Raw genomic sequence first — 27,064 nt, forward strand, 5'->3', positions numbered from 1 at the left:
TGCTGTTTGCTTCAACTCTTGGATAATTCTGAGTATTAGAGATTTGAATTACCTATCAGGTAGTTGTTGTGCCTTTTCTTCCACTGGAAAATCATCTGGTGTTTTATTTTGGATGCCTACTTGAACCATCCTGTCCTGTTTTTGTAAATGTTTTGATACTGTCTGCTGTCTTTGGGGCATTCAGTAGTTACTTTTCTTGTTTATTGATTGTAGATTTATTTGTTTCATTCTTCTTTTTTTTTTTTTTTAATTTGGCTATGCCTGAGCAGGTGGGCTGTGTCTTCTTTGTTGTTTGCTCATCAGTGGGCGTGATACTTTTTGCCTCCTTCTCCAATTGGCAGGGTCAGTTGCTCAGATATGGTACAGCAGGGCAGGTCTAGCTGAAGACGAGTTACCAGGATGAGTTGTTTGTGGCCTTACTACAGCCACCATTGTGGTCAGTAATCAGTGCAGGGTAGGTTCCAGTAGGCCGTGCCTGTGCTGCTTGGTGGTGTGATGCTAAGCGCACAGTGGAGGTAGGCAGGATGTAGGGGGGATATTTCTATGTGTCGTGCTAAGATGGATATGGGAGAGAGGAGAGAAGAACTGGAGTCAAGAACATACAAACAAAAAATAGTCATAGGGGAGCTTGCCATTGGAGTGGAGAGATGAGAGACTATGAAATGGAGAAAAACAAAAAGGGGAAGAAGAAGAAAAAGAAAAGAAAAGAATGAATAAATAAAAATCAGAAATGAAAAAGAACAGCAAATCTCCCAGGGATCCCACAGTTGTGGCTATGAGGTCTGAGGTAGTTGTTCTCAGGTGTTGCAGTACAGCCTGGCTAGAAGGCATAGAGGTATTCAGTGCCACTTATTCAGGGATCAGAAAGAGATGGAAGGTATAGAGAGATGAGAAACTGAGTAATGAAGAAAGGGAAAAAGAGGCAAAAGAAAACAAAACAAAGTAAAAAACAGAAAAAGAACAAGAAAAGTCCCCCCAAAAAACAGGAAAAAAAAAAAAAACATGACAAAAGAAATGCTGTCAGGGATCCCTCTGTGTGTCTGCGCAAGCCCAGGGAGTAGATCCCAAGCCACACAGCACCACCAGGCCAGAACGGGCTCCCAATGCAAGAAAGGGAAAAGAAAAACAAACAAATAATTCAAAACAAACAAGTAATCAAAAGCCCCGGGATCCCACCAGCGTGGCAGCAGGGACTGGGAAGCAGTTCCACACTCAAATGGAGCTCTGCAGTCCCTCAGGAAGAGGCAAAGATGGTGCACAGAGCCAGGTATATGAACGAAAGGAGGGGGAGGTGGTGAGAGGTAAGGAAGAAATCAAAAGAAGAGGAAAACAAGCAATACCAGCAGCCAACAAATGGCACTCAGAGAGCCAGCCAGTGTGGGCGGGTGGATCTAAGCAGCCAGTGCTTCCCGGACAAGAGACTGTGGCCCTGGTAAGCAGAGGAGGCCGAGTGGGGGTGAAGAAGGGTGGGAGGTGGGAAAACGTATATCACAAATTACCGGTTGTTTTGTCTCCTGCCAGAAGCTCCGTGAAGCTGCTTTCTCGTACCCCCTATTTGCTGGTCTCCTATAGGAGTCCAAGATGGTGGATCTGCACTATGTTACCTGATACGGGACCTCTGCATGCATCTCTCCTCGTTCTCCTTTCTCTGTCAGTTTTCTCACTCTATTTGGTGCTTGGCTGAGTTCTTTATCTCTTCATTTGATGTTTTAGGGTTTCAGGATTGCTGTTTTCTCTGTTAAGCTAGCTTTTTAGGATCTTTCCTGTGGAGGGATGGTGTGGTGTTTCTGCCTAGAGTGCCATTTTGCCTCTTGCATCTGAGTTTTTTTTTAAGTCTATTTTATCTGAGATTAGTATTGCCACTCTTGCTCTTTTTTTGTAGCTGTTTGCTTGATATATTTTTTTCCATCCATTGATTTTTAACAAATTTGCATCCTTCTTTTTATGTTGTGTATCTTGTAGACAGCATATTAATGGATCCTGTTGTTTAATCCATTCTGTCACTCTCTGTCTGTTTATGGGTGCATTTAGGCCTTTTACATTCAGTGTAATTATTGATAGGTGTGAGTTTATTGCTGTCATTTTGTAGTGCTTTTTTTGTGGTGCTGAGGTTTTCTTTGCTCCTCTTACTCTCCTCTGCTGAATTTCTTTTGTTTGTGGATTGTTTTTTCATTTCTTTTGTTTTTGTAGGTTTTGTTTTACTGAGACTTTATGTTTTTCTTCTTTATTTTGATGAGTAGGTTTGTTGACTTTCTTTGTGGTTACCTAGAAATTTATCTTTATTTTCCTAGGTTTGAACCAGTCTACTATTACTTGGTATTGCTGTACCTTTCTCTCCGTTAGAAGGTTCTATACCTACTCTGTTTATTCCCTCTTTTATTGTTCTGATATTGTTGTCATTTAAAGACTAACCTCTCTGGTTCCCTGTTGTAATTCTTTTGGTTTTGGATAGTCATTCAGAGTTCATTTCCTAAGTTGATATCTGGCTGGTACAATCTTGCATCCTAGAGTCTGCCTGTTGTCTGATGTTGTTTGTTCTGAGATTGAAGGACTCCCTTTAATAATTCTTTTTTTTTTTTTGGTTTTTACATAGTCCCTTAATTTCTGCTTATCTGGAAATATCCTGATTTTACCATAATTTTTGAAAGAGATTTTTTCAAGATATATTATTTTTGGCTGGCAATCTTTTTCTTTCAAGGTTTTATATATGTCATCCCATTGCCTTCTTGCTTGCATGGTGTTTACTGAATAATCTGAGTTTAGTCTTATTGTTTCTCTTCTATATGTGACTTTTTGTTTTTGGTTTGAACCATTCTCAGCATTCTTTGTTTGTCTTTGGTTTTAGTGAGTGTGATTACGATATGTCTTGGTGATTTTCTTTTGGGTCTATCTTATATGGAGTTTCTTTGAGCTTCTTGGATGTTCAGCTTTTCTTCTTTCTTGATATTGGGGAAGTTTTCTGTCAGCAGTTCTTCAATTATCTTCTCTGTGTTTTCTGTTTTCTCCCCCATTCTGAAATTCCAATCACGTGAAAATTTTTGCTTTTGATTGTATTCCACATAATACTCAGGGTTTCTTCATTTTTCTTTGTTCTTTTTCTGATTTTTTCCTCAAACAGAGTTGTATCCAAGTGTTTGTCTTCAATTTTGCTGATCCTGTCTTCCATCCTTTCAAATCTGTTCCTCAGCCCTTCTATGACACTGTCCAGTTCTGAAATCTTGTTGTTTATCTTTTGGATATCTAATTGTTGTTTTTGTATAATTTCTAGTTGTGAACTTATTTTGGCATTTTGTTCCTGTATTATTTTCCTGAATTATTCCATGTTTTGTCAGTATTTTCCATGAATTTGTCTGTCTTTGCCATGAATTTGTCTATTTTTTCCTCATCTTTGTCGATTTTTGCTTCAACTCTTGGATACCTCTGAATATTATAGATTTGAATTCCCTATCAGGTAGTTCCAGTGCCTTTTTTTCTACTATAAAGTCATCCGGTGTTTTATTTTGGACACCTACCAGAACCATCCTGTCCTGTTTTTGTGTATGTTTTGATATTGTCTGCTCTCTTTGGGACATTGAGTAGTTATTTTCCTCATTTAGTGTTTGTAGATTTGTTTGTTTCATCCTGTTTTTTGTTTTATTTGGTTATATGTGAGCAAGTGGGCTGTGCTTTCTTTATTGTTTGCTCATCTGTGGCCATGATACTTTTCACGTCCTTCTCCAATGGTCAGGGTCATTTGCTCAAGTATGGTACAGCAGGGCAAGTCCTGCTGAAGGGGAGGTGTTGGGGTGGGTTTTTTGTGGCACACACTAACGCCGACAGGGCAGGCTGGGAATCAGTGCAGGACAGGTTCTAGGAGGCTATGCCTAAGCTGCTTGTGGATGTGATGCTCAGTGCATGGTGTAGAAAGGCAGGAAGGTGGGGGGAGATTGTGATGTGTGGAGCTGAGATGCCGTATGGGAAAGAGGAGAGAGGAACAGGAGCCCAAAATGTACAAAGAGTAAAGGTCACTAATGGAGCTTGCTGTTGGAGTGGAGAGATGAAAGACTGAGAAATGGAGAAAAGCAAAAAGGAAAAAGAAAAAGGATAAAAGAAAAAAATGAATAAATAAAAATTAATGAGAAAAAAAGCAAAAACCCCAGGGATCCCACTGATGCAGCTGCGAGGACTAGGGAAGTTGTTCCCAGTCAGTAAAGTACAGCCTTGCTACAAGAGGTAGAGGTGTCACACAGCACCAGGTATTCTGGAGACAGGAAGAGAAGGTAAGTATAGAGAGATGAGAAACTGAGAATTGAAGAAAGAAAAAAGGGAAAAAGAAAGAAAAGAAAAGAAAACAACCAACCAAAAAACAAAAAAAGAAAAGAAAAGAAAAAAGTAATGCCCGCAGGGTTCCCCCTGTGTGTCTGCACAGACTAAGGGATTAGTTCCAAAGTCCTGCAGTATTGCCTGGCTAGAAGGGGCTTCCAAGCCTAGAAAAGAAAAAGAAAACAAACAAATCAAAACAAACAACCAAAAAAAAGTCCCAGGGAACCCACCAGTGTGGCAGCTTGGGCTGGGAAGCCGTTTCACAGTCTAGTGGTGTTTGACAGCCTTTCAGGAAGAAACAAAGATGGCACATGGATCTAGGTGTTTTAGAAAAAGGAGGGGGAGGTGGTGAGAGGTATGGAAGAAATCAAAGGAAGTGGATAAAAGCAATACCAGCGGCCAACAAGTGGAACTCAGGGACCCAGCCAGTGTATGCAGGTGGAAACCATGCACCACCAGGGTGAAGCTGGTACTTCCTGGCCGAGAGATGGTGGAAGCAGGAAGCACAAGAGGCTGAGTGAGGTTGAAGAAGGGTGGGGGGTGGGAAAGCATATATCGCTAGTTGCCGGTTATTCTGTCTCCTGCTTTAAGCTCCGTGAAGCTGCTTTTCTACCCTCTGTTCTCCAATCTCTAATAATAGTCTAAATGGCGGATGCATGCTGTATTAGTTCATAGGGGACCTCTGCGTGTATCTCTCCTCACTCTGTCCTCTGTCCGTTTCTTATTGCATTCAGTGCTTGGGTGAGTTCTTTATCTCTTCATTTGATGCTTAGGGTTTCAGAATTGAGATCTGTCTGTTTGACCTAGTTTCTCAGATCTTTGCTGTGGAGGGACGGCATGCTGCTTCTGTCTATAGCACCATGTTGTCCTGCATTTATTTTTTTAAATCTTTTTCTTCATCCTACTGGCAAAAAAATAGAGTCACATCTTCATTATTTATATACCTAATTTCATGCAACTTTGGTTGATTTGTCATATTTTTGACATATACTATATTTCCTTACTCTGATGTATCATGATGTAATAGAAGTAATGCATGTTTTTCTCATGTTAGCCTAAATCTGTATTTTTTTCCTGAGTCCTTAGTTGGCCTCTTGGGAGTGGGGCAGTACATTGTTATTCTTTGGAAGAGAGAGGGAATTAAGTCTTCTGTGTAACCATGACATGGTCACACTCTCCCTTCAAAGCCATGGCCATCAAGTATCTGGTTTATTGAAAACTTCTTCCTGTAGGAGGGGAACATACACTACCCGAATCAACGATTGACACTGTCAGTGAATAGACTGCTGACATCTTCTCTAAGGACAGCTCAAGGTTATTGGCCAAATACAGAGAAAGGCAGAGTATACCTCATTTTTTAATATAACTTAAGAAAGGAAGAAAAGCAGGCTAAATAGATTGCTCACCCTCTCTAGTTACAAGTTAGATCTATAAAGAGAAAGAGACAGATATCAGCAATTGCAAAATCCCTACTTCTACGACATATATGTTAATCTTTGGAAGTTGTGACTATGTAATAAAGTATAATATGCCTAGTTTTTCAATGTAGGAGTCTATAAATCTACTTACTTATTTCAAAAATGCTGCCATTGCCCAAGACATTCTCACAATTATTCCTTTGAAATTTTGCTGTTAGAGGCATTTAAAAGAGGTCCAAGATAAGTAATTCAACTTGCTTTTTAATCATGCCTCAAAATAATGACTATTGGAAAAAAAGTAATGAATAAACTTACTATTAAAAACAAAAATCAATAAACAAGTAACTTGACTTTTCTAAGATGTGAAATAGAATATAAAATCTATATATAATCATATGATATGACTAATGATTAGGAAAATTTAGTTGTTCCAAAATAATAACTAGTGGTTAGCAGTTCAAACACACCCAGAGGCACCTTGGAAGACAGGCCTGGTGATCCGCTTTTGAAAGGTCATGGCCTTGAAAACCATATGGAACATTACTCTGCACACATGGGGTCGCCATGAGTCAGATCAACTCAATGGCAACTAACAACTATTCATACTTTCACTGAGCCTTTATTCCTCACCAAATGAAGTCAGACGTGTGTATTCTTCCTTGTGGCTCATCATTATATACTTTGGATTCAATTATTTATTTTTTTTGCCTTTTCCACTAAAACTAGCAACCACTTTTTCACTTCACCAGTAACTATTCTATAGCATAATAATGTTCTAGGTCTTTATCCCTTCTTTAAATAATTACAAAGAATCCAACATTTTATGCAGTTACTTTCTTTCATTAAAACACTAAACTATTCTCCAAATGGAGTTAGTGATATTATAGGTCATTTCCCTGAGGTCTATTTCATCTCTTTCCCTCTCAGCAGATCCTAGTTTCCGTCTATAATTTGGATTATAAGCTCAGGGAACAGGATGGTGTCTTACCCTATATCAATTAGATGTTCAATAAACATTATTAATTATCATTAATAAAATTCATAATGATGTCGAGCTTGGCTTAATCAATTTTAATTCAGCTTAATCTAGCTCAATTAATTTTAATTTAAGAGGTGCGGCCCTGATATTTTTCTCTTACCTAGATTTCCAATTTAGCTCTGCAATAGGCTTTTTTTTTTTTTCTTTTTGCCTTACAAATTTTTTTCCGCAGGTAAGACGTTTTCTTTATGCCATTGCTAAGGTGTATTTTATCTGAAAAATGCCTTTAAAATAGACTGATTTCCTTCAGAAATATTGCCCACATTTTTCCACGTTAAAGCTAATTTTTATCCCTGTAAATTGAAAGAAACTAACCTAAACAAACTCACCTCTGGGCAGACACAGTTAATATTAGAAAAATGGAAAGAAGAGTCACAGTGAACGTTAGGAAGGTGGGAAGAAGTATGTAGGATGAACAGGATGCTGACTAATTGTTTCTATGCTTTAGAGAAAGCCCTCCGGAAACATTGTGGGAGATGAATTGAGCTGAACAAGAGACAACAAGATGTAATAGGAGACTACTGAAATCTAAGTTAGAGATGACAAGGTATTGTAAAAATCTCTGACAGTAAAGATACAGAAATTCAAGTGCAAGCATTGAGAGAAGGAGGAAAAGTGATTGCTGATGGACAATAAATGGATCTGACGGTGAGAGGGAGGTCAAGAATGACCAAGTAGCACATGACGGAAGTAAATAATACACAAGGAGAAGCAACTTTTTGCAGGGGTGATGGTGGGAGCAGTAGACATGGTCATTTTAAGAAATGAAGTTTTCTAAGTTATCAAGTAAAGAGTTGGGAGTCACCTTTCCTTAGGAAAATGAAGAAGGCTGATGTTAAGAATGTAGAAAATGCCAATATTTAGACAGACCAATACAGAAATGAAAATCAGAGAAGCATCCTGAGTAGGAGTATGAGAATAGGACTATGAGGAAAACATCTGGTTATATAAGCCATCTGATATTTTATCATTGGAAGTTCTTGAAAGGAAGAACAGCACATGATTGTGATCCTTAGAGATGTGCTCTTCCTCAAGAGAAAACTAACCCACAAGGGACTATAAACAGCGCTGATATGCAGCTGGGGGCTGTATTTAGCTGGTAGACACTGGTACATCTCTGGTAGTTTGGGACCAGAATCCTTTCTGATATATCAGCCTGTACAGTGTTAAGTATTTAAAATATCATCCCTGAGTATAACTGCAGCTTTCTCTACCTCCATGCATCTGTCCTATCTACCTAACCTGTTACTCAAGGAATAAATTAGCTTCCTGCCTCTTGTTCCCAAATAAGGTCAGCTCCAAAATGTCTAGTGAAGGTAGCGTGATGTATCATAATGAGCAATTACAGGCATACCTTAGAGATATTGTGGGTTTCGTTCCAGACCACCTCAATAAATCGGGTCACACAAACTTTTTGGTTTCCAGTGCATATAGAAGTTATGTTTACACTATACTGTAGTCTATTTGGAGCCCTGATGGCACAGTGGTTAAGAGCTCAGCTGCAAATTCACCAGCCACTCCTTGGAAACCCTATGGGGCAGTTCTACTCTGTCTTATAAGGTTGCTATGAGTCAGAATCGACTCGATTGTAAGGGTTTTTTTTTTTTTTTTTTGGTAGTCTATAAAGTGTGCAATAGCATTATGTCTAAAAAACAATGTACATACCTTAATTGAAAAATACTTTATTACTAAAAAACGTTAACCATCATCTGAGCCTTCAGCAAGTCATATCTTTTTGCTGGTGGAGGGTCTTGCCTCCGTGTTGATGGCTGCTGACTGATCACAGCGGTGGTTGCTAAATGTTGGGTGTCTGTGGCAATTTCTTAAAATAAGACAACAATGAAATTTGCCACATCAATTGACTCTTCCTTTCATGAAAGATTTCTCTGTAGCATGTGATGCTGTTTGATTACATTTCACCCACAGTAGAACTTTTTTCCAAGTTTGAGTCAATCCTCTTAAACCCTGCCACTGGTTTATCAATAAAGTGTATGTAATATTCTAAATCCTTTGTTGTCATTTCAACAATGTTCACAGCATCTTCACCAGGAGTAGTTTCTTTGCTCATCCATAAGAAGCAACTCTTCATCTGTTAAAGTTTTATCATGAGATTGTAAGAATTCAGTCACATCTTCAGGCTCCACTTCTAGTTCTCTTACAATTTCCACCACATCTGCAGTTACTTCCTCCACTGAGGTCTTAAACCCCTCAAAGTCATCCATGAGAGTTGGAATAATTTTCTTCCAAACTCTTGTTAATGTTGATATTTTGACCTTCCAAGAATCACAAATGTTCTTAATGGCATCTAGAACGGTAAATCCTTTCCAGAAGGTTTTCAGTTTACTTTGTCCAGATCCATCAGAGGGATAATTATGTATGGCAGCTATAGCCTTACATAATGTATTTCTTAAATAATAAGACTTGAAAGTCAAAATTACTCTTTTATCCATGGGCTGCAGAATGGATGTTGTGTTAGCAGGCATGAAAACTTTGATTTCCTTGCACATCTCTATCAGAGCTCTTGAGTGACCAGGAGCATTGTCACTGAGCAGTAATGTTTTTAAAGGAATATTTTTTTCTGTGCAGTAGATCTCAACAGTGGGCTTAAAATATTCAATAATCCTTGCTGTAAACTGATGTGCTGTCATCCACACTTTGTTGTTCCATTTATGGAGCACAGGCAGAGTAGATTTAACATAATTCTTAAGGGCCCTACAATTTTCAGGATGGTAAATGAAGATTGGCTTCAATTTAAAGTCACCAGCTGCATTAGCCCCTAACAAGAGAGTCAGCCTGTTCTTTGAAGCTTTGAACTCAGGCATTGACTCCTCCTCTCTAGGGAAAGTCCTAGACGGCATATTCTTCCAATATAAGACTATTTCATCTACACTGAAAATCTGTTGTTTAGTGCAGCCACCTTCATCAATTATCTTAGCTAGATCTTCTGGATAACTTGCTGTTTCACCTTGCACTTTTATATTATGGAGATGGCTTCTTTCTCTAAACCTCATAAACCAGTTTCCCCTAGCTTCAAACTTTTCTTCTGCAGCTTCCTTACCTCCCTCAGCCTTCATAGACTTGAAGAGAGTTAGGGCCTTGCTCTGGATTAGGCTTTGGTTTAATGGAATGTTGTGGCTGGTATGATCTTCTATCCATACCACTAAACTTTTTCCATATCAGCAATAAGTTTGTTTCATTTTCTTATCATTCAGATGTTCACTGGAGTAGCACTTTTGATTTCCTTCAAGAGCTTTTCCTTTGCATTCACAACTTGACTAACTGTTTGGCACAAGAGGCCTAGCTTTCTGTCTATCTCGGCTTTCGACATGCCTTCCTCACTAAGCTTAATCATTTCTACCTTTTGATTTAAAGTGAGAGATGTGTGATTCTTCCTTTCACTTGAACTCTTAATGGCCATTGTAGGATTATTCATTGACCTAATTTCAATATTGCCGTGTCTCAGGGAGTAGAGAGGCTGAAGGAGAGGGAGGGAGATGGGGAAACAGCTGGCCAGTGGAGCAGTCAGAACACACACAACATTTATCGATTAAGTTTGCCGTATTATATGGGCGCAGTTCCTGGAGCCCCAAAAGATTTACAATAGTAATATCAAAGATCACTGAACACAGATCACCATAACAGATATAATAATAATGAAAAGATTTGAAATATTGAGAGAATTACCAAAATGTGACACAGAGACACAAAATGAGCACACGCTGTTGGAAAAATGGCACCAGTAGACTTGCTCAATGCAGGGTTGCCGCAAACCTTCAATTTGTAAAAAATGCAATATCTGAGAAACACAATAAAGCTAAGTGCAATAAAACGAGGTATGCCCTTAGATACAATTGGAGCATATATGAAATCCCTGGGTGGGGCAAACAATTAGGTGCTAGGCTGCTAACCAAAACTTTGGTGATTTGTGTCCATCCAGAAGTGCCTCAGAAAATTCAGTCATTGAAAACCCTATGGAGCACAGTTCTACTCTGACACACATGGGGTTGCCATGAGTCAGGATCAACTCTATGGCCACTGGTTTGGTTGTGGAGCACATATAGCACTTACTAGCTTTGTGAACTTGGGTAAAGTATATAAACTTTCTGAGCTTCAATTATTTAAATTAACAATAATAAAACAAAACAAAATCCATGAATGTTATAGGTATTAAATAAGATGTCATATATGAAACTATTCAACATGTAACCAACTAGAAGTAAGCACTCAGTAAAAGTTAGTTTTTCTTTTTCTGTCCAGTTTGTTGTATCTCTCCTTTATAAAAGATATTTTTGCACCCTTGTATTCCTAGAATCCAAAAATCAGGGCCGCTTTACTATTGATCCTTGTTATGATAATTAATATCAATGTTACATTCTATTCTTAAAGAACTCTTTGAAAGAAGTAAATCTTCAGGGAGGAACACAAAGAGAGTTAACATCTACGTCAAAAAAATTACACTGCTAATCATTCTTTCACTCATTCTTGAAAATTTGTCTGTATTTTCTTAAGCAATCTGGATAATACTATGTCTTTCATTGTTCACTCTTTCATCCATTTCAGCTGCTATCTTCTTACTCTTTAGGCAAATATACAGGGATGGCTCAACTGATGAAGTGTTGAAATAAACATCTGTTCATGCACATCCTGTTGAAATGTAGACTGAAGCCTCAAGCATTTTTAGCTGACAAGTTCTCTGTACATATGCAGCATTTTACACTTACCAAGAAGTATTCTATGTGCTAAAGGTGCACGAACACATGGATCTCCAGCACGATAACATAAGAAGATTTTCTTTTGGGTTCTGTAATTTCCATGATGGTTATAAAGGCTTTTGATCTTTGTGTGAATGGCCAAAATTAAGTCATCTGGATTTATTTTGATTAAAATAAACATAATAAAAATCTATGATTTTCAGTACTTATACATTTCCAATTGGAGATTCTGTAGATGAGGAAATTCATAAAAGAAAGGTTCAAAATGAACCCCACTAGACTTATGTAAAGGGGCGCCGGTGGCATAAACGGTTAAGCGCTCAGCTACAAACCAAAATGTTGGCAGTTAGAACCTACACAGCAGATCCATGGGAGAAAGACTGGGTGATCTGCTTCCATAAAGATTATATCTGAGAAAACTGTATGAGGCAGATCTACTCTCACATGGAGTTGCTATGATTTGAAATCGACTCAAGGACTCCTAACAACAGGCTCATGTAGAAGAGAGATGATGAGAGGCAGTGTGCAGTAGTGAATAGAGCATCAGATCGGTATCTGGAGTCTTGATGTTTTATTCTCAGTTCATGTGTAAAAATGAATTAATACTCCTGACCACTATCAATATCTCTAAATGTGGATATTGGACATAAGAACTTCAACAGGAAACAACCTAGACACACATTGGAATATAGGAGGCATTCAACAGATGTTAGTTGCTCTACTCTAATTCTAATCTTAACGTGCTATGATTTTAGAGGTATTATTTACATATAAATATTGTGTTTTGGTTGACTCTACTACAATGCATTTAAATAGTAATCTGATGGTAAACATAACAGTCAACCCTTTCATTCTCATCCCTTATATAATTTCTTTCATGGCAATGAATGTAATGTTTTGGCTATTATGGAAATGCCCATATTATCTAAATCCAGGCTACGATATGTGCAAGGTTGTTTTTCTCTATAAAATTGTCAGAAACGGCACTGTAGTTACTGTAGTCAAGAGTTTCTATAATAATGCAACCCTCAAACATTTCAGCTTAACTAAATACAATACCAAGCAAACATGTACAAAAACATGGCCACATATTCATTTACACTTGTATCGTGACGACATACAATGTGTGAGCTTTTGAGGAAGACATAACCTGGACATGGAGTTTAAAAGTAGTCTTCAAAACAGTGGCTGACAAAGCATTGTGCATAGCATAAACATTTATTGAGTTGAATTTGTTGAGATGCATTAAAATCACAGAACCAAGTACCAGCCTAAAGGCAATAGAAGGTTTGGATTGATTAGCCCATTATCTTTAAAGTTCAAAGAGAGATTGTGGATGAATGCATCAAGGTTGATTGGTTGAGAAAACCCTCAAGGTAGTCAAGAAAGGAAAGAGAAAACTTAATAACAAAGGAAAAGTAAAATCAAAGGAAATGCCTTGACCTGAGCTTACAGAGACTGGGAAACTCAGAAATGATGTTTTTCACTTCATCAATAAAACACTCTGTTCTTCTTTGGTCCCCAAAATAGCATGTGACCTATGAAGCATCCTATTAGCTGTCTCAGGAAAGCACATTTTCTTCTCAAAAGAAATTGGTTTACGTATCAAGGAAACAAGTACAAAGCCAAACACACTGCAGCCTACATGTGGCACTCATTCAAAATGTCATGTCATTTGAACATGTCTCTAGTTTTTAATGGTACTTCACTTGGGTCTAATCATATTCAAACCCTGCTGGGCTGCATGCTATTATAAGCTTTAAAAATGTATAGCTGAGACACAACTAAAATAAAAAGCTCATATGAGCCAGAAAAGGAAGCACAGAAAGAAGAAGCCTTTGGGATTCTCTTGCATCTGGTACATTTGACTTACAGAGTCATGTCTGACTTGTTGTCCACCTGTTTCTCTGTTCCCTCATTGTTAAAATAAGAGTGATCATTAGAAATGATTTAGGACCCAGAGCGGTCATATTTATTTTTTCTAAATTACATTTAGGAGCCTGTATTAGGAAAGCAGACAAACATCTCATATTGTCTTCTTTCCTTTCCTATTACAACATGAAAGGCATTGGGAAGACGTTTTCAAATGCGTATTTCTACCCAAATGTGAACAGGGCTATTTCTCTATTTTCCAGGAATGCAATAGCTCTGAAAGTTTCAAACAGAAGGACAATCTAAAACTTTCTTCCAAAATAGTTCAAATGGTGAATTTTCTTGTTCTGATCATTTTAGGTTTGTAGAAGGTCGTATTAAATTGCATGTGTACATCAAACGGTATTATGTATCTTTAGGCAAGTACATAGGAATAACTGGTTCTTTGATTATTTTCACCTGAAGTTTGAACATTTACTCATGAAGATTTTGCTCTGTTTTTATTTTTTATTGTTGACATTCAAATGGAATTGAACCAAGAATTTTCTGGTCAGAAGAAAAAAGATAAAACCGATGAATCCAAAAAGCTTGTGATAGTTTCTAACAAAGTCCCCAAGTGGTTGTTGCTTCCCCGTTCCAGCTATTAAAGTGATGTAATCAGAAACAAAGTGCATTTCATAATAAATGCCTTGGGATAAATGTAGCTCTCTTTTTCTTCCTCAAAAAATAATTCTTTATCTTGAATCACCTTAATATTAGCTGGTCTTCCAAGAGAAAGGGAAACATACACGCATACACCACACATAGACTTATCAAGTTTGGCTGATACAGCTAAGCGATGACCACATTATAGCCTATTTTCCTAACCCCAGAACAACTAAACATTAACATGTTTTGCCCTGAGTAACCAGATGTGACATAAAATATGAAAGAATGTATTGTAGGTGCAGACAGCTCTTTCCAAAGTAAATGAAAATGACATAGGTTTGAAAAACACTCCTGTAGCAGGCTGCATTCCATCTGCAGAACTCAATCTGTGCCACTGACAAAATAATCAGACACCAAGAACAAAATAGTGACCCATTAAGTGAGCTGGAGCTTGGGTCACAGAGGCGTTGGGCTGAACATATGCATAGGCTAATGAGGCACTGCTAGTTTGTGAGAACTGGAACAGGACTCAGCAGGATCTTGTGAAAGCTGCTAAAAGACTACATTTGGGTGACAGGATTTCAGCAGATGAAAGGAGGCTTTGTGGCCAGCAGTATTTAGTGAAGTTCAGGGTGAACACTGTGAGCTGAGCAGTGTTTTGGTCACAACATACATAGTGAAAGTACGTTATCTCTTACTTCAGTCACAAAGTAGAAGTCCCCAAGGAACAAACTCTTCTCAGTCATGTTGTTGTTAGTTGCTGTGGACTTGATTCCAACTTACGGCAACTCCATGTGTGCAGAGTAGAGCTGTGCTCCATAGGGATTTCAAGGCTATGAACTTTTGGAAGCAGATCACCAGGCCTATCTTCTGAGGTGCTTTTTAGGTGCCAACCTTTTAGCTAGTAGTCGAGTGCTTAACCGTTTACACCACCCAGGGACCTCACAACCATTAAGCAATATCGTCCCAATATTATAAGAGAAAAAAACTTTAAAATAATATTAGGTTTATCTGACATATATAGTAACAGACTCACCTAAAAATCTACTCATGGCAAAAAAAAAAAAAAAAAAATCCATTGATCAGACAAAAGTCCAGGTTTCAGTGAGAACTCCATGAGACTGGCCAGTTGTTATATTTATAAAACTAGATGAATACAGTATGAATGCCTAGATATAAAGGTATTGTGAGATCGGCCTGAGGACCCGACTAAAAGATAGAAAGAGATGTTCAGATTGCACTTTGAAAACTAATCTTTCAGTGCTATATTAAAAAAAAAAAAAAGGTATTTTCACCACCCGGAGAGTACTGTGAGTCATGAAGTAAGATTAAGTCCTGTTACTAAACAATAGCTAAACTTTATTCAGTCCAACCCTCCAGCCCTGAACCTTCTTGTCCCAGAGGGCTGCTGAGATACTCATCTCCCCCCCTCACCCTACCCATGCTGCCTCTTTCTTACCCTGGAATGAGTACAGATCTCATTTAGCTGGCATCACTGTGGTATTAGCAGTGGGATATCTGAAGGCTGTAGAGCCTGTGCCTCAGATCCACGGGTCTCAACTTCAGCGTGCATCAAAATCACCTGGAGGGCTTGTTAAAATAAGATTGCTGGGCCTCGCCCCTAGGATTTTTGAATCTGTAGTTCTGTGGTGGGTACCAGAAAGATGCAGTTCTAATTCCGTAGATGATTTTCACTCATGCTATAATTGTTTCCTCCCACTACCCTCTCCATTATATAAAATTAACTCAAAAATTTTTAGAGCTGAGAAAATTGCATAAAGTATCTAGTTCAAATACCTCCTTTTAGAGGAAACCGAGTCCCAGAAATGTTAAAGAATATGACAAACACTGTAATGCAGGTTGCCTGATTTCCAGTTAATAGAGCCTTTCATGAGACCATTCAACCTCCCTATCAGTTCATTTTAATGTTTTCAATGAGTTTTGCCCCTGCAAAGTTCAACATAATTTTTATATTGGCTTGTGTTAAAATACTTCCATGAAAGATTATGAAAGGCTTTTAAATGGGGATATGACTCTATATTAAGACCCTAATTAAGGATCAAATTCTCAAGTTGTTAACTATCATCTTTAGATTATTAGTTTATAAAGGGAAGGTCTTCATTTTTATATGAATGGGATATTTAGTAGAGATCAAAGACATTTGAATTTATTGAGTCTTCTGGAATAAGCTTTGCATTTTTTTTTTACTTTATCAATAGTTTGTTCAATTTGGCTGTGAAAGAAAGCTAATACCTTTCTGAATAAAGCTGTCAGACAACATATTTCTTTCCATTAGTGTTGACATTCAAATATAGTTTTGTGACATCTCTCAGTCATTCTGTGTGTGTGTGTGTGTGTGTGTGTCTTGTAAATAAGAGTATTAAGAGAGAGGTTGTAGAAGAGCTAGAGTGATGCACCAATGCCATCTGTTTTGAGGTATTATTTTTCTTTTGCGTTTGACTCTTCACAGATATCATTTCAAAACCATTTCAATTTTTCCAAGACAGAGCTAGTTCGTTGGTTACATTTGCAAACAAAGTTTGAGCTAAACTCATGCAATAGTGGAAAATGGATCATTACAAATTACAATTCAAATTGTGTGGAGAAATATCTAATGTCAGTGACCTACTTGAAAACCAGTTTCTAGATGACGACAACTTCCCATGCTTCCTACTCCAAGCCACCCAAGAGATTTTCACGTAAATGTCCTCAGGAAGATATGAGTTCTGAAGGGAAAAGTTTAAAATCAAGATTTTTTTGTTGTTTTGGTTGTTGGTATTCTCACTACCAAATCCTCCAAAGTTGGATGCCATCCCCATTTTAACAGAGACATGAGATAGCACACAACAAACATCTTGCAACTCTAGGTAAATGTCTGGCATAGTAGAGAGGAGAATGGGGGACAGTAGGAATTCTTAGGAAAACTTGCTTCTCTTGGAACTGTGGAAAGTGCTTCCTCCAGTATCTTAAGTACTTATTTGTTATTGTTGTTAGGAGCTGTTGAGTTGGTTCTGACTCATAGCAACCCCATGTACGACAGAATAAAATGTTGCCCTGTCCTGCCCCATCCTCACGATCATTGTTATGTTTGAGCCCATTGTAAGTACTTCCTTAGGAAGATGCCAATTACTTTCAGTCCATCTAACTACTGGCATCCTTAGATACCTGACAACTGTAAACATTATTCCTTTGAGATTATCCACAGTTATAGTGATTCAGATGCTGATTCCTGAAGCTATCTCTCTTATAATGAAGAAGAAGAAGACAAAAGCACAAGGACTTCACTTGGTTATGGATTTTTTAAAATTTGGGCTTCTAAGAGAGAGGGGGCTATGAATAGTCTTCTTATTTACAGTGGAACCTTGGGTACTCTCAGTGTGCAATTCAGTGTGAATCACTTTAACACCATCAAAAATCCATGGTCGGACTTCACTTCTCTGAAATTGTTTGTGGGGAGGTAGCATCGTAATATGGAAAGAACCTTGAGATATTATACAGTTACAGATGACCTTTGCTTATGTAAACGAATATTTAAATAATCTTGGACAAATGTTCATTTTCTTTTTAAAAGATTAAAAAAGTAACTGGTTCTTAGCAGGGGCAGATTAACCAGTAAGCAAGATACCCACCAGCTTACTTATGTTTACTTACTAATCTTCAGTGAACAATTTCACATGGGTTTCACCTATGGTTAAAAAAAAAAAGAACAGGTAAAATTGTTCACTACAGATTAAAAAGTATGCACAAGTAAGCTCATGTTTACCTTGCTTATTGGGTAATCCGGCCCGGGTTCTTAGTTCTTTTTCATAGTCAACACAATGAATATATTAGAGGTACACTGGAACTTGGCACCAGAAAGCTTATAATTTCATAGAGACAGTTATGTAACTATAATTTTAAGTGTGTTGTTGTTAGATGCCATAGATTCACTTCTGACTCATAGCCACCCTATGTACAACAGAATGAAACTGCCGGATCCTGCACCATGCTCAGAATCGTTGTTATGTTTGAGCCCATTGTCACAGCCATTGTGTCAACCCATCTCGTTGAGAGTCTTTCTCTTTCTTGGCTGACCCTCTACCTTACCAAGCATAATGTCCTTCTCCAGGGACTGATCCTTCCTGATAACTTGTCCAAAGTAAAAGAGACAAAGTCTTGCCATCCTTGCTTCTAAGGAGCATTCTGGCTATACTACTTCCAAGACAGATTTGTTTGTTCTTTTGGCAGTTCTTGGTATATTCAGTATTCTCTGCCAACACCATAATTCAAAGGCATCAATTTTTCTTCAGTCTTCCTTACTCATTGTCCAGGTTTCACATGCATATGAGGTGATTGAAAACACCACGGCTTGGGTCAGGCGCACCTTAGTCTTCAAGGTGACATCTGTGTTTTTCAACACTTTGAAAGAGGTCTTTTGCAGCAGATTGGCCCAATGCAATGCATTGTTCGATTTCTTGACTGCGCTTCCATGGATGTTGATTGTGGATCCAAGTAAAATGAAATCCTTGACAACTTTAATCTTTTCTCCATTTATCATGATGTTGCTTATTTGTTCAGTTGTGAGGATTTTTGTTTCCTTTACATTGAGGTATAGGTTCAGTATAGGTCAGAATTAAATAAATTAAATAAATGTTAGAAGGCAGATAAAATCAAAATGCTATGGAAGAACAGAGGCAGGAGTGATTAAATCCACCCAGCACCATTAGAAGAAGGCTTTAGGTAAAAGGTAGTATTTGAACTGAACATTTAAGAATGAAACTGACTTTACTGGATAAAGAGGCTTATCTGGAAAGGCACTGAGAGGGATTTGCATGGATTTCTGTGGAAAATGGTGAAAGTAACCAGAGTGGAGAATTAAGCAGGATGAAGAAATGAGACTAAATATATAGGAAAATCCAGTTTGAGCCACACTTTGAATGTCATGCCAAAATATTTCAAACTTATTATCTAGGCAATTGGAATCCATTGAAGGTTTTTTTTTTAATTGTACTTTAGATGAAGATTTGCAGAACAAACTAGCTTCTCATTAAAGAGTCAGTACACGTATTGTTTTATGACATTGATTAACAACCCCACGACATGTCAACACTCTCCCTTCTTGACCTTGGGTTCCTTATTACCAACTTTGCTGTCCCCTCCTGCTTTCTAGTCCTTCTCACTGGGCTGGTGGGCCCTTTAGTCTCATTTTATTATATGGGTCTGTCTAATCTTTGGCTGGAGTGTGAACCTCAGGAGTGACTGCATTACTGAGCTAAAAGGGTGTCCAGAGGCTGTACTCTTGGAGTTTCTCCAGTCTCTGTCAGATCATAAGTCTGCTCTTTTTGGGGGAGTTAGAATTTTGTTCTACATTTTTCTCCAGCTCTGTCTGGGACCTTCAGTTGTGATCCCTGTCTGAGCATTCAGTTGTGGTAGCCAGGCACCATCTAGTTGTACTGAACTCAGTCTCGTAAAGGCCGTGGTAGTTGTGGTCCATTAGTCCTTTGGAATAATCTTTCCCTTGTATTTTTAGTTTTCTTCATTCTCCCTTGCTCCCAAAGGGGTGAGACGAGTCGAGTATCTTAGATGGTTGCTTACATGCTTTTAAGACCCCAGACACTACTCACCAAAGAAGAAGGTAGAAAATTTTCTTTATAAACTATGTTATGCCAGTTGAGCTAGATGTCCCCTGAGACCATGATCCCCACAGCCCTCAGCCCAGCAATTCAGTTCCTCAGAGAGTTTGGATGTGTCTATGGAGCTTCCATGACCTTTCCTTGTGCAAGTTGTGCTGGCTTCCCCAATATTATGTACTGTCTTACCCTTCACCAAAGTTACCACTTATCTGTTGTCTATTTAGTGTTTTTTCATCCCCCCCCGCATAACCATCAAAGATTGTTTCTTTTTGTGCGTAAACCTTTTCATGAGTTTTTATAGTAGTGGTCTCATACAATATTTATCCTTTTGTGATTGATTTATTTCACTCACAATAATGGCCTTCAGATTCATCTATGTTGTGAGATGCTTCACAGATTCATTATTGTTCTTTATCATTGCCTAGTACTCCATTGTGTGTATGTACCATAGTTTGTTTATCCATTCATCTGTTGATGGGCATCTCGATTGTTTCCATCTTTCTGCTATTGCGCATAATGCTGCAAAGAGCATGGGTGTGCATATGTCTATCTGTGTGATGGCTTTTTTTTTTATATATATATTCTCTAGAATATATTCCTAAGAGTAGGATTGCTGGATGGATCATATGATATTTCTATTTCTAAATTTCTAAGGAAGCGCCATATTTTTCCAAATTGGTTGTTCCATTTTGCACTCCCACCAGCAGTGCATAAGAGTTCCAATCTTCCCCAGCCTCTCCAACATTTGTTATTTTCTGTTTTTTTGATTCGTGCCAGTAATGCTGGGGTGAGATGGTGTCTCATTGTGACTTTGATTTGCATTTCTGTAATGGTTAGTGATTGCAGGCATTTCCTCCCATGTGTCTGTTAGCCTCTTGAATGTCTCCTTTGGTGAAGTGTCTGTTCATTTCCTTTGGCCGTTTTTTAATGGATTATTTGTCGTTTTATGGAAGAGGTATTTGACTTTCCTGTAGATTTTAGAGATTAGAACTTTGTCGGATTTATCATAGCCAAAATTTTTTCCTGGTCTGTAAGTTCTCTTTTTACTCTTTTGGTGAAGTCATTTGATGAGAATAAGTGTTTAATTTTTAGAAGATCCAAGTTATTTAGCTTATTTTCTGAAATTTGTGTGTTGTTGGTTATGGTTTGTATCCTGTTAATGCTGTGCATTAGGGCCTCTAGTGTTGATCCTATTTTTTCTTCAATGAACTTTATAGTTTTTAGTGTTATATTTAGGTCTTTGATCCATTTTGGGTTAGTTTTTGTGTGTGGTGTGAGGTATGGGTCCTGTTTCATTTTTTTGCAAATGGACATACAGTTTTGCCAGCACCATTTGTTAAAAAGAATGTCTTTTCCCAATTTAATGGAATTTGGGCCCTTGTCGAAGATCAGGTGATCCTAGGTGAATGGATTTATATCTGGGTTCCCAATTCTCTTCATCAGTCAATGTATCTGTCATTGTACCAGTACCAGGCTGTTTTGTCTACCGTTGCTGCGAGGTAGGTTCTGAGGTCAGGTAGTGTGAGTCGTCCTACTTTCTTCTTCTTCTTCTTCTTCTTCTTCTTCTTCTTCAATAGTGCTTTACTTATCTGGAGCCTCTTCTTTTCCCATATAAAGTTAAGGATCAGTTTTTCAATCTCTTTAAAGAATGTTGTTGTTATTTCTATCAGGATTGCATTTTATTTGTAGATTGCTTTGGGTAGAATTGTCATTTTCACAATGTTGAGTCTACCTATTTATGAGCATGGTATGTTTTTTCATATATGTAGCTCTCTTTTGGTTTCTTGTAGTAGTGTTTTGTAGTTTTGTTCGTATAGGTCCTTTACATCCCTAGGTAGATTTATTCCTAAGTATTTTATTTTTTAGGGGCTATTATAAATGGTATTGTTTTCTTCATTTCTTTTTCATCATTGTGTTTATTGGTGTACAGTAATCCAACTGATTTTTGTATGTTTGCCTTGTATCCTGCTACTCTACTGAATCTTTCTATTAATTCCAGTAGTTTTCTTGCGGAGGCTTTTGGGTTTTCTATGAATTGTATTATATCATCCACAGATATGGACAGTTTTACTTCTTCCTTACCAGTTTGGATGCCTTTGTTTCTTTTTCTTGCCTTATTGCTCTAACTAGGACTTCTAACACAGTGTTACATAGGAGTGGTGATTAAGGGCATCTTTGTCTTGTTCCTGTTCTCAAGGGGAATGTTTTCAGCCTGTCTCCATTAAGAATGATGTTGGCCGTTGGTTTTGTATAGATATCCTTTATTATGGTGAAGAATTCCCCTTCTGTATCTATTTTTTTGCGAGTTTTTATCAGGAATTCATGTTGGAATCTGTCAAATGCCTTTTCTGAGTCAGATGAGATGATCATGTGATTCTTTGCTTTTATTTATGTGCTGGATGACGTTGGTTGATGTTCTAATGTTGAACCATCCTTGCATACATGGTATGAATCCTACTTGGTTGTAGTGTATTATTTTTTTTATATGATGCTGAATGCTATTGGTGAGAATTTTGTTTAGAATTTTTGCGGTCTGTAATTTTCTTTTTTTGTGGTTTCTCTGCCTGGTTTTAGTATCAGGGTTATGCTGGCTTCATAGAATGAATTCAAAGTATCCCTTCATTTTCTATGTTCTGTAATAGTTAGAGTAGTACTGGTATAAGATCTTCCCTTAATGTTCGGTAGAATTCTCCAGTGAAGCCATCTGGGACAGGGCTTTTTTTTGTTGTTGTTGGGAGTTTTTTAAATTACCTTTTCAATCTTTTCTCTTGTTCTGGGTCTGCTCAGATTTTCAACATTATTTTGTGTTAGTTTGGGTAGGTAGTGTGTTTCTAGAAATTTGTCCATTTCTTCTAGGTGTTCAAATTTTTTGAAGTATAGATTTTCATACTACTCTATTATGATTGTTTTTTATTCCAGTTGGGTCTGTTGTAATGTTCCCCATTTCATTCTTTATTTAGGTTATTTGCTTCCTCTTCTGTTTTTCTTTGGTCAGATTGGCCAGTGGTTTCTCAATTTTATTCATCCTTTCAAGGAACCAACTTTTTGTTTCGTTGATTCTTTCTATTGTTTTCCTATTCTCTATTTCATTTATTTCTACTCTATTCTTTATTATTTCCTTTCTTCTAGTGGCTGTGGGCTTCTTTTGCTGTTCTCTTTCTATTTGTTTGAGTTGTGTAGCTAATGTTTTGATTTTGTCCCTTTCTTCTTTTTTGATGTATGCATCTATTGCTATAAATAGTCCTATAAGGACTGCCTTTGCTGTGTCCCAAAGGTTTTGGTATGATCTGTTTTCTTTCTCATTTGATTCTTGTAATTTTTTTATTCCATCTTTGATTTCTTCTATTACTCAGTGATTTTTAATCAAATTGTTATTCTGTTTCCATGTAATTGATTTTTTTCCTTGCTTTTCCTGTTATTAATTTCTACTTTGATGACTTTATAACCAGAGAAGATACTCAGCATTATCTCAATGTTTTGGATATTGTGGATGGTTGCTTTGTGACCTAAGATGTGGTCTACTCTGGAAAACATTCCATGGGCATTGGAAAAGAATGTGTACTTTGCAGCTGTAGGGTTGAATGTTCTATATATGTCTGTGAGTTCAAGTTGGCTGATTATGTCCTAAAGATCTTCTATATCTTTGTTGAGTTTCTTTCTAGATGTTCTGTCCTTTACTGAGAGTGGTGTGTTGAAGTCTCCTACTATTGTGGAACTGTCAATTTCTCTTTTCAGTGCTGTTAGAGTTTGTGTTATGTATTTTGGAGCCCTGTCATTGGATGCATAGATATTTATTATGTTTATGTCTTCATGATGGATCGTCCATTTAAGAATTATACAGTACCCTTCTTTGTCCTTTATGATGGATTTTGTTTTAAAGACTATTTTATCTGAAATTAGTATTGCCACTCTTGCTCTTTTTTGGTAGCTGTTTACTTGATATATTTTTTCCATCATTTGATTTTTAATAAATGTATGTCTTTGTTTCTAAGGTATGTCTCTTGTAGACAGAATATTGATTGATCCTGCTTTTTTGTCCATTCTGTCACTCTCTGTCTCTTTATGGGTGCATTTAGGCCTTTTACATTCAGTGCAATTATTGATAGGTGTGAGTTTATTGCTGTCATTTTGCAGTGCTTTTTTTGTGGTGCTGATGTTTTCTTTGTTCCTCTTACTCTCCTGTGCTGAACTTCTTTTGTCTTTGGATTTTTCATTTCTTTTGTTTTTGTAGATTTTATTTTTACTGAGACTTCTTGTTTTTCTTCTTTATTTTGATGTGTAGGTTTGTTAATTTTCTTTGTGGTTACCTTGAAATTTACCCTTATCTTCCTAGCTATGAACCAGTCTAATATTACTTGATATCATCTTGCCTTCCTCTGCATTAGAAAGTTCTATACCTACAACATTTATTCCTTGTTTTATTGTTCTGATGTTGTTGTCATTTACAGATTAACCTCTCTGGATCCATGTTGTAATTCTTTTGGTTTTGAATAGTCCTCAAGAGTTCACTTCCTAGGTTGGTACCTGGCTGATTCAATGTTGTGTCCTAGATTCAGGCTGTCATCTGATGTTGTTTTTTCTGAAACTGAAGGACTCCCTTCAATAATTCTTGTAAATATGGTTTAGTTTTTACATATTCCCTTAATTTCTGTTTTTCTGGAAAAGTCCTAATTTCACCATCATATATGAATGAGGGTTTTGCAGGATATATTATTCTTAGTTAACAATTTTTTTTTCTTTCAAGGTTTTATATATGTTATCCCGTTGTCTTCTCTTCTGCATGTTTTCTGCCCAGTAATCAAGGCTTGGTCTTGTTGTTTCTCCTCTGTATGTGACTTTTCATTTTTCTTGAGCTACTCTCAGGATTCTTTATTTGTCTTTGGTTTTAGTGAGTGTAATTATGATATGCTTTGGTGATTTTGTTTTGGGGTCTATCCTATATGGGGTTCGTTGAGATTCTTCGATGGTCATCTTTTCATGTTTCATGATATTAGGGAAGTTTTCTATCAACAATTTTTCAATGATCATCTCTGTGTTTTCCATTTTCTCTCCCTATTCTGGAGCTCTGATCACTCACAAATTTTTGCTTTTGATTGTATGTCACATCATTCTCAGGGTTTCTTCACTTTTCTTCACTGTTTTTCTGAGTTTTCCTCAAAGTGGTATGTAAATATTTGTCTTCAATTTTCCTGATCCTGTCTTCCATTGTTTCAAACCTGCTCCTCAGACCTTCTGTGACAGTGTCCATTCCTGAAATCTTGTTTATCTTTTGGATTTCTAGTTGTTTTTGTATGATTTCTAATGTGTATTTATTTTGGCATTTGTTCCTGTATTATTTTCCTGAATTCTTCCATGTTTTTGTCTGTATTTTCCGTGAATTTGCCTGTCTTTTTCATGAACTTTTTTATTTTTTCCTCATTTTTATCTACATTTTGCTTCAACTCTTGGATAGCTCTGAATATTAGAGATTTGAATTCCCTATCATGTAGTTCCAGTGCCTTTTCTTCTACCGGAAAGTCATCTGGTGTTTATTTTGGATGTCTACTGGAACCATCCTGTCCTGTTTTTTTTTTTTTTTTTATGTTTTAATATTGTTTGCTGTCTTTGGTACATTAAGTAGTTATTTTCTTTGTTTATTGATGATAGATTTGTTTGTTTCATCTTGCTTTTTTGTTTTATTTGGTTATGTCTGAGCAGGCGGGCTGTGCATTCTTTGTTGTTTGCTCTTCTGTGGGCAAGATATTTTTCACCTCCTTATCCAGTGGGCAGGGCCAGTTGCTCAGCCGTGGTGCAGAAGTGCAGGTTCAGCTGAAGGAGAGGAGCTGGGATGGGTTGTTTAATCAGTAGTGGGGCCGACAAGGTGGGCCAGGAGTTATTGCAGCACAGGTTCTGCTAAGCTCTGCCTATTCTGCTTAGGAGTGCAATGTTCAGCTCACAGTGCAGATAGGCGGGGTGGAGAGAGGGAGGTTGTGAAGTGTGAAGCTAGGTTGGGTATTGGAAAGAAGAGAGAAGGGAGAGAGAAACAGGAGCCAAAAAGAAAAAATGCTTTGGGAACCTGCTGTTGGAGTGGAGAGACTAGAAACTGAGAAATGAAGAGAAACAAAAGGAAAAAAGAAAAAAATTTGCCCCCAAGGATCCCACCAGTGTGACTTCACAGACCAGGATGTGGCTCCCAAGCTACACAGTGCAACCCTGCTATAAGGTGTGGAGATGGCACACAGCACTGGGTATACAGGAGACAGGAAAAGAAGGTAAGTAGACAGAGACAAGAAATCAAGAAATGAAGAAAAATAAAGAGGAAAAAAAGGAGAAAACAAAGAAACAGAAAAAACCCCAGGTATTCCCACCAGAGTGGTGACACAGAGCAGGGCAGCACTTCCTCATCCAAGTGGCACTTCACAGTCTCTCAAGAAGAAGCAAAGATGGCACACGAAGCCAGGTGTTTAATAAGAGTAAGGAGAGGAAGGAGGTGAGAGGCAGGGAAGAAACCAAAACAAACCAAGAAAAGCAACACCAGCAACAAAGAAATGGCACTGAAGGAGCCAGCTGATGTCGGTGGGGAGAATCCACTCAGCATGGAGCCAGCGCCTCCCGGGCAGCGGTCACTCAGCTTGCTGGGAAGTGACAGATTGGCCCGCTAGGAAGCAGCAGAGTTTGAGCAGGAGGAGGAAGGGTGTGGGGCTGGAAAGCATTTATTGCTGGTTACCGGGTATTCTGTCTCCTGCTGGGAGCTCCGTGAAACTGCTTTCCCATACTCCCTGTTGGCTGATCTCTGACAAGAGTCCAAGATGGCAAATCCATGCTGCGTTAGCTGATAGGGGACCTCTGCTCGTATCTCTCCTCTCTCTCTGTTCTCTGTCTGTTTCTTATTGCATTCAGTGCTTAGTTGAGTTCTTTATCTCTTCATTTGATGCTTAGGGTTCCAGAATTGACATTTGTCTCTGTTTCACTTAATTTTTCAGTCTTTGCTGTGGAGGGGCAGTGTGGTGCTACTGTCTATAGCACTATGTTCTCTCTGCCTCTCCACTGAAGGTTTTGAGGAGAGGTACACCACCATTACTATTCTTAAAAGAAATTAGTTTGGTGCTAACTACCACTCTGAAATCAATACTTGTTCTCATTCTACTCCACCTCCATGGGCCTCCTTGCTTCTCTATGAACATACCAAGCATGTTTCTGTCTCAGGGCCTTTGAATTTGTCACTCCTTCTTCCTGGAAAGCTCTTTTCTGAAATATTGAAATGACTTCCTCCTTAGTCTTTCCTTCATTTCTCTGTGCAAATGTCACTGTGTCAATAAATCCTTCCTTGACTACTATAAATTTACAACTTCTTCTCCCCATCTACCACATTCCCACCTCCATTCTTTGTTTAATTATTTCCATAGTGCATGTCACCATGTAACATACTCTATATCATGCTGTAAAAATGGCATGGGTATTGCATCTGACCTCCTCCAACCC

This window comes from Trichechus manatus, unplaced genomic scaffold (genome assembly GCF_000243295.1).
Source record: "Trichechus manatus latirostris isolate Lorelei unplaced genomic scaffold, TriManLat1.0 scaffold00067, whole genome shotgun sequence".
NCBI classification, from domain to species: domain Eukaryota; kingdom Metazoa; phylum Chordata; class Mammalia; order Sirenia; family Trichechidae; genus Trichechus; species Trichechus manatus.